At 40.5% G+C, this 7,394-nt stretch overlaps 1 pseudogene; it reads right to left on the reverse strand.

Moving 5' to 3' along the window:
* Positions 1–3,215: 3,215 nt before the first annotated feature.
* On the reverse strand, positions 3,216–4,351 carry LOC133073840 (L-lactate dehydrogenase A chain-like; annotated as a pseudogene).
* Positions 4,352–7,394: the final 3,043 nt, after the last annotated feature.

Consider the following 7,394-nt stretch of genomic DNA (forward strand, 5'->3'; position numbering starts at 1 on the left):
TCAACATCAGTCCTTTCAGTGAATAGTCCTTTATTCACTGAAATAAAGGAAAAAAATCCAACCAATGGACTGGTTGGATTTCCTTGCAGTCTAAGGGACTCTCAAGAGTCTTCTGCGACACCACAGTTCAAAAGCATTAGTTCTTTGGCACCAGCTTTCTTAATGGTCCAACTCTCATATCCATCCACAATACTGGAAAAACCATAGCTTTGACTATACGGACCTTTGTCAGCAAAGTAATGTCTCTGCTTTTTAAATATGCTGTCTAGGTTTGTCATAGCTTTTCTTAATGTAAAATGGTCCAACAGTACACAGATATTAAAGTAAAAATAAGTTACTCCACCTTTTCTCTTAATCCATTCTTCTCTCTGCATAGAAGAACAATGTTTACAGATTGGTATAATAATAAATGTCCCACCAACCTTTCCCAGGCATATGTACATAAACATACAACTCTATAAAATATGCACATTTTTTGTGTCTTAAAGATCTTTCTATGTCACCCTATATAGTTTTACCTCATTCTTTTAAGCAGGCACACAGCACAATAATTGAATTATCTGCTTATTGCTACATACTTATTGAAAAAAGCTTAATATTATAAAAGTACCATAAATAAACATTTTTCCCCAGTTATGAGGATTTCTATAGGATATACTAACAGGAGTTGAAATGCAAATGCAGTTTTAAAAAATTGTAAGTATTACAGTTTTATAATGATTCTAATATTTCCAGTAGACACAGAGGCTCTTATTAGAATTTTAATATATTATGTTCAGTCACTGAATTTTAAGAGGGATATAAGGAGATTTAAGAAGGTGGTTTAGGGAAGATGACAACAGTAATTAAATAAATACAAAATGAACTCTTTGGAGATAAGTTGGGAGCAAGGGCAGTTTAGCCACAGAAAAGAAGGCTGTTTTAGGATCCTGCTCAATTTTTTTTTTAACTTCTGCAGAAATTCCAATAGTAGATTTACATTCAGGTAATTGAAATCAACCAGACACGGTGAAGACTTTGTTGTTATATTTTGGCTTATGTTCTAGGACTAAGTAAAAATGGAGGTTATAAAATCTCTGATTTTTGAAGTCTGAAAATTGAATAGCATCTGTATTTCTTATGAGATCTGTGAGTTATTTATTTATTTTTTTTCTTTTTATGTTCCCATCACTTTACTGGTGCTAATTTTGAACACAAACACATCCCTATAGGAATTTACAGAGACAAATGTAAGACTCAATATTCTCCTCCAGAAACAATGATAGTTCCCCTCTGAACGCTTGTGGTCCTGGTTTAGTCCATTCTTTTACTGTCTCTCATGAAAGACTGGAATTTATCTGTGCACCGTGTCATCTCCCTTTAAAGCTTTCAGGCATCTCAGTGGAAGGAAAATGTTTTGTTTATATTTATGTCCTGCCCAATATTTGGCACAGGTTTTCCCTGGTGGCTCAGACGGTAAAGCTTCTGCTTAGAATGCGGGAGACCCGGGTTCGATCCCTGAGTTGGGAAGATCCTCTGGAGAAGGAAATGGCAACCCACTCCAGTATTCTTGTCTGGAAAATCCCATGGATGGAGGAGCCTGGTGAGCTACAGTACATGGGGTTGCAAAGAGTCAGACACGACTGAGCAACTTCACTTTCACTTTCTCTCATGTACACATGATGCCCAGTAAATACTTTTATGAATAGTAAGTGGATAGAAGGTATTTTTGCCGCTGGGTACAAGGTCACTCCTGGTGCCTCAGATGGTAAAGAATCTGCTGCAGTGCAGAAGATGCGGGTTCGATCCCTGGGTCGGGAAGATCCTCTGGAGGAGGGACTGGCAACCCACTCCTGTATTCTTGCCTGAGAAATCCCATGGACAGAGGAGCCTGGCGGGCTCCAGTCCATGGAGTCGCAAAGAGTCGGACGTGACTGAGCAACTAACACTTTTACTTTTACAAGGTCACTCAGAAAACCTAACAATGTTACTAGAAACATGGTGTAAGGAATGATCTGAATGAAAGGGAATCAGAAGCATCTTTCTCACACAGGACACTATCATTTTCTGAAAATCATTTTTAGTGTGAAAAGAGAAAGTGGCATAAAAATCACCAAAAAAGTAAAACCATCTTCTTTAGAAATGTCATTAGTTTTATATACACCATATATACACATTGTAGGATGTTATGGTCAGTTTACTGTGATTCTGTTATTTTATAAGTTTAAATGTGAACTTTAGTTAATTGATTAATTTTTGGCTGTGTGAGCTTTCTCTAGTTGAGGCGAGCATAGGCCACACTTCACTGTGGGTCTCGGGCTCCTCATTGCAGTGGCTTCTCTTGTCGCAGGCCGTGGGCTTTCTGGCACTTGGGATTTGGTAGTTGCAGCATATGGACTTAGCTGCTTCCATGTGGAATTTTCGTGGACCAGGAATCAAACTTGTGTCCCCTACATTGACAGGTGGATTCTTAATCATTAGACCACAGGAAAAAGTGAAAGTGTTCGTCACTCAGTCGTGTCCGACTCTTGGGCTCCCCTGGCCTGTAGCCCACCAGGCAACCCTGCCCGTGGGATTCTCCAGGCAAGAACACTGAAGTGGGTTGCCATTCCCTTCTCCAGGGGATCTTCCTGACCCAGGGTCAGGACCTGCGTCTCCTGCATTGCACGCAGATTCTTTACCCTCTGAGCCACCAGGGAAGTTCCTAGACCACAGGGAAGTCTCCCTAATGTGAATTTTTGGTGTTTACCAACATATTTTTTTTATGAGTGGTTTTATTTATTTACTTTTTCACTGTTCAAGCTTTATTTATTTAGTCGGTGTAACACTTAGTTGGCTGCATTATTTATGTAATTTTCCCCTTTTACATTACAAGGCAGTGTACACTATCTGATTCACACAGTATGTAAGATTCTTTAGAACAGTTTGCACATGGCATGCAACACTGGATTTATACATTGGATCCCAGGATGTGATTCACTGGAGGGAAAAAAGTTGGACTAGGCACCTTGGCTAAAGGAACCAGAGGTTATATAACACAGTAAATGCACATCTGGTTTGAAGGGCAACTGCAGCATCTGCAACATGGGCAGTGGTACCTCTTGAGGAAGCTGAATTATTTGACAAACCCATTTAGGACCACACAAGGTAAGTGCCATCCAGCCTCACGATACAGCTGCAGGGTTTTATGAGCCATTCTTGTTTCTAACATTAGGAAATTGACTTTTTCCTAGGCTGTCTTAACATTACTGTTTTAATCACAGATCAGATATAAAGGACAATATAAGTTACAACCTCCAACTAAAATCCTGTGTAGCCTAGACAGTGAAGTGATACAACATTAGAAGACTTTAAAACTGCAGTTCTTTCTGGAGCCCCCAAAGTGTATCTGCACTCTTCTTCAAACAGGCCTCTTCCTCATGAGTCAGAGTCACTTTCACAACGTCTGAGATTCCGTTCTGTCCCAAGATGCAAGGAACACTAAGGAAGACATCCTCTTTTGTTCCATAGAGACCCTTAATCATGATGGAAATCAGATGCACCCGCCTAAGATTCTTCATTATACTTTCTGCCAAATCGGCCACTGGCAGTCCAATGGCCCAGGATGGGTAGCCTTTCAGTTTGATCACCTCATAAGCGCTGTCAACCACCTGTTTGTGAACCATTTCCCACTGTTCCTTATCTTCATCAGTGCCCAATTCAGGGTGTAGATTCTTCAGGCAGACACCAGCAACATTCACTCCACTCCATACAGGCACACTAGCGTCGCCATGCTCCCCAAGGATCCACCCACGTCAGCTTAGTGGGTGAACTCCCAGCCTCTCCCCCGTGAGATAACGGAACCGAGCTGAATCCAGATTGCAACCACTTCCAGTAACATGGTTCTTGGGAAAGCCGCTTATCTTCCAAGCCACATAGGTCAAAATATCGACTGGACTGGAAACAACAAGCAACTTGCAATTTGGGCTGTATTTTACAATATTAGGAATGATGACTTTAAAGATGTTCATGTTACGCTGGACCAAATTAAGAAGGCTCTCTCCCTCTTGCTGACGTGCCCCAGCTGTGATAATAACCAGCCTGGAGTTTGCTCTCACATTATAGTCTTTGCCACAGACAGTTTTTGGTGTTCTAAGGAAAAGGCTGCCATGTTGGAGATCCATCATCTCTCCCTTCAGTTTATCTTCCATGACATCAACAAGAGCAATTTCATCTGCCAAGTCCTTCATTAAGATACTGATGGCTCAGGCCATGCCAACAGCACCAGCCCCAACAACTGTCATCTTATTCTGGGGACACGTTCTTCCTTAAGAAGATTCTGAATCAGTTGATCCTTGAGAGTTGCCATCTTGGACTTAGAACCTAAGGGAATCGGGAGTGACCGTCAAACGGGCGGGCGTCGGAGGCGCGAGGCGTGGGATCCGGACCTGGCGGCAGCGGCTCCGGTACGAGTGGTTTTAATTAGAAAATTATCTTGAGTTATTATTCTCGCAAGAAGGAACATTGTGTACTTTGCAGCTGACTTAAGGCATGAAGACAAGGGGTTATAACCTCAAGTCTGTCTCTTATATTACCTAACATTGTGTGTGTTAGACACTCAGTTGTGTCTGACTCTGCAACCCCATGGACTGTAGCCCACCAGGCTCCTCTGTCCAAGGGATTCTCCAGGCAAGAACACTGGAGTAGGTTGCCATTTCCTCTTCCAGGGGATCCTCCCAGCCCACAGATCAAACCTGGATCTCTTGCATTGCAGGCAGATTCTTTACTGCCTGCGCCACCAGGGAACCTCTTTTACATGACCAAACATTGCTACCAAAAATTAAATGGGTACATTACTGTTAGCTAGAAATATGGAGACAGAAATAGCTTTCAATAGAGAGTTACAGCAACACCTTTTTTTAATATCAAGGTATTCTTTTCCATCAATTAATGGGCTAATTCAAGAAAACTTTGCTTTCATACGGTTTGATGATATTGCAGCATCTTGTAACAATATCTTTCAAAGACCTAAAGTGGTTCAAAGAGCTCAGGGAAACACGTTTGCCAGCTTATTAAAGGATATGATGATGCTGGGAAAGATGGAGGGCAGGAGGAGAAGGGGGCGACAGAGGATGAGATAGTTGGATGTCATCACCGACTCAATGCACTTGAGTCTGAGCCAACTCCAGGAGAGAGTGAAGGACAGGGCAGCCTGGCACGCTGCAGTCCGGAGGTCACAAAGAATGGACACGACTTCATGACGAAACAACAGCAGCAGCAGATGAACGGCTGGCTGAAGAGATACGTAGATAAGATCCAGGAGGGCCCAGGGTGCTGGAGTTTCTGCTTTCATGGAGCTAGATGCATCACTCTCCTGGTGGAGATGTGTTTGTCAACCTTGAAGCTCTCCAAACCCCATACTTTGGGGATATCATGGAGGCTTTATCCCAAGGCATGATTGATTATGAGCTCCATTTTCAAACCTTCTCTGTTCTCAAGAGAATGGGGGCATAATTTTACCGTAATTGGCTTGTTTGATATAAATCAGTCATAGTCTAGGACAATTTTTTATGTCATTCCTCATTCTCTTTGGTAAATTAAACAGAGATGCCTTTTCTCTTAATAGTGAAAATTTATATCTTGCAGTCTCTCTCAGAGAAGAGGGGAGGGCCCGAGTGTTTTTGGCATGTAAATCTATGAGGTTATTTACTGGGAGAAAGAGCCATTTACTGGGTCGTTTACTGGAGCTTCCAGTCTTGGCACATCTGTAACCTTTTCTACAAATGGATGATGTAGGGATGGTAGGATTTCCAAGCATCTTACTGGTCTTTTAACCCTGTGACTTCTATGAAATTATGGCCGTGGGAGAGACTGGAACCTTAGGTTGACCGGATTAGTTTCCCCAAGTGGTTGGTGAACTGTGAAAAATCTGTTGGGAGTCTTTTCCCTTACAAATCAAAAGGGAATGGATTAACTACCAGGTATTAAATTTTGAGAAGAGTGATACATTTTTTTTTCCTTTATATATCCTTAATGTTAATATTTTTTTCTTTAGGTATACTTGTATGGAGACTGGATGTATTAGCAAGATAGAGATTAAATTTTCTCTAAACCACAGCTTTAGTAATGTAATTTCTAAGGAAAAACACAAATTGACATTAGGAAGGGGCAGAACCATTTTTGCAGATAGTGATGAAGTCTCCACCAAAAAATACTTAATCGAATAGATTTCTTAAAAAGGCAAACCAAATACAATGGTTTAAGGTGATTAAAAGTAACGTCATTCCCTGATTAAACTTGCTCTTGGTTACTGTTGATAAACACAGCAAAATGCTGACTGACATACAAACAGGAGAGTTTTGAGACTTAAAGTTAACAAGAATGAATATAAAGAGCATTAAACTCAGTGTTTGATTCATCTGGTTTCAGTCAGGAGATAGCTGAGGCATAAACCATTCTATGTTGAGGTAGATGTGTTTTGCTGTGGGTTTTTCTTCTTTAATATAAGCTATCTGACATAATTTTGGATACGGGAGAAATGACACATATAACAATTGCAGCCTTTGTAATCTTTGTTTCTTTCTAATGGAAAGGCCCAGACTGCATCCAATGAAAGCTTTCTTTCTGGCCAAAATTTGGTCAGATTTTGGTGAATAGGATTTTCCCAGAGTGGGACTAGTAGCACTCAAATTACCGTAATTTATTAGAATTTGATCCTATGACACAGAAAACTATTTTCCAGTGCTACATTTATTTCCATCATCTCTTTCTTTGCCAACTATAATCATTTATGTTTTCAAAGCATAAATGGTATTCTGTCTAGAAATGGTTGGATGACCACATAGATGGGTCCTGTATTTTTGGAATGATTATGACATGAGTCTGGAAGAAATCTATGTTTTAGAGTCCTTATTCTGGGTAATGGAAGTGATGCTGATTGAAACAACAAAACACTTGTTTTGTTACATAATATAATAACACGTTTATTACCTAAATGGAAATAGTAGAAATGTTGATGGTGGAATGATCTTCTGCCACTTTTCCATGATAATTCAATGTTGTGACCCTTGTCTTTTTTCTTAAAGTACAGACTTTTTATTCTGAATCAGGAGAATTTCAGACCATTTAAACTATTTTTTTCCAAACCTGATGATAAATGAATAAATAATATTCATCAGATTGAAGGTCTCGTGAAGCTTGCAGTGAACTCCTTATAAAGCTGAAGTTCTGTTTGCGTGTTCATCCATTTGCTTGTTAATGGGCATTTGGCTTTTTCCCACTTTAGGACTATTACTAGTGGATAATGCTGCCATGAATATTTGGATTGTAATGAATTGTTCAGTTCAGTTCAGTCACTCAGTTGTGTCTGACTCTTTGTGACCCTATGGACTGCAGCACGCCAGGCTTCCCTGTCCATCACCATCTCCCGGAGTTTA

The sequence above is a fragment of the Dama dama genome, chromosome 19, assembly GCF_033118175.1.
Source record: "Dama dama isolate Ldn47 chromosome 19, ASM3311817v1, whole genome shotgun sequence".
NCBI classification, from domain to species: Eukaryota; Metazoa; Chordata; class Mammalia; order Artiodactyla; family Cervidae; genus Dama; species Dama dama.